The sequence below is a fragment of the Sinocyclocheilus rhinocerous genome, unplaced genomic scaffold (assembly GCF_001515625.1).
Source record: "Sinocyclocheilus rhinocerous isolate Xijiao unplaced genomic scaffold, SAMN03320098_v1.1 C36603864, whole genome shotgun sequence".
Taxonomy (NCBI): Eukaryota; Metazoa; Chordata; class Actinopteri; order Cypriniformes; family Cyprinidae; genus Sinocyclocheilus; species Sinocyclocheilus rhinocerous.
In genome coordinates, this window is record NW_015783750.1 from 1 (window position 1) to 1,367 (window position 1,367).

Consider the following 1,367-nt stretch of genomic DNA (forward strand, 5'->3'; position numbering starts at 1 on the left):
ATGGCAGAAAAAGAAACTTCCATTACACCTTCAACAAATATGAAAATAAAAGACAGATTTGGTGTACTGAAAGAACAAAAGATATTCACCAAGTACATCCACAGAGTTCCCTTTTTGTTTGTCCCTCCATGACCATTATTCAGTGTGTTAAGAATCCCTGATTTTAAAGAACAGTGCAAATAATGTAATATAACATCATACATCAAACTTTCAAATCGAACAGTTTGCAAATACACCATTGCATCTTATAGTATCATGTAAAACATGGTGCATTTAGCTCAGTTCAAGCTTAAAAATGGTAAAATGACGAGTTCTCTTATGGGAAAACAAGATCGTCAGATTCTGGGGCAATTCCTTTTTTTTAGTAAGGTAAGTAAAGGTTACCAAAAAACGAAAGCACTAAGTGATTATATTACAATATATTCTATAGCCTGATATTCTGATTAATTTAATAAATACTGAAACATTTTTTTGAGTGACTATAGCTTGCTAATTGAAGATCAACAGGCCAATGCATTGGCTTTTAATTTAAGGCAGGCAAAAAGACACAGATTCAATAAATAGAACCAACTATTCTGAACAGCTAACATGATCATCCATCCATCTACACTGTCCTATCACACTAAGTGTAAACGAAGACAGAATCTCATTCAGAATTAAACCTCTTGGTGCAAAACGTAAGCTTAATGGAATTAACACATTTTCTCATAAAACAAAATGTAACATGGTAGCAATTGATATGTATGTTGACCTAGACCCATCTCAAAGAGTTCAATAAGTGACACTGTCGGCCAGTAATGATGTAAATCTCAGTAAATCTCCGACGGAGTGTCAAACATCAAGCGTACAGCTCCAGCCAGAATGTTTCAAGTCCAGTATAACCAGTAACTGTTTTTTGAATGTGCAGGTAGTTCCAATGTGTTCTATATCAGTAATGCTGAATGTGATTTATATCTGAAGCTTCTGTTTGCTGGTGAGGTGTCCAGGAAGAGATGCCCACTGCTATTTTCTGTATGCTTATAGAAGGGAAAAAAACTGAAGAACAAAAGAAAATGGGGAAATTAGATATAATGGTGATATTCAGGATTCAAGGATTCAAAATGTCAGTCAGCTTGCTACGTTTACAACAGGGGTTTTCTAGAAAAAGTCTTTTTTTTTTTTAAATTGTGCACTGTGCACATGTTGTCCAACTGGAGAAAGACAGGTCTGGCCAAAGAATGGGAATGGGAAGTCAAATAAGGCAGCGAAAGTAAAACAAGCGACTTTATTGCCAATACTAAGTCCAAGTAGCAAGAAAACATAATATGAACGCAGAGAGGCAGCGAGGATCCAAAGCAGAGGTTAGATGGACATGAATTATGAGCTTG

The 1,367-nt window shown here is 35.6% G+C and overlaps 1 long non-coding RNA gene across 1 annotated transcript; it reads left to right on the forward strand.

Annotated features, from left to right (window-relative positions):
* Nucleotides 1–6: 6 nt before the first annotated feature.
* Nucleotides 7–1,033, forward strand: LOC107736276 (uncharacterized). The gene is made up of 2 exons (XR_001639626.1): nt 7–812; nt 851–1,033. It is a non-coding gene; the product is annotated as an uncharacterized LOC107736276 (long non-coding RNA).
* The last annotated feature ends 334 nt before the right edge of the window (nt 1,034–1,367 follow it).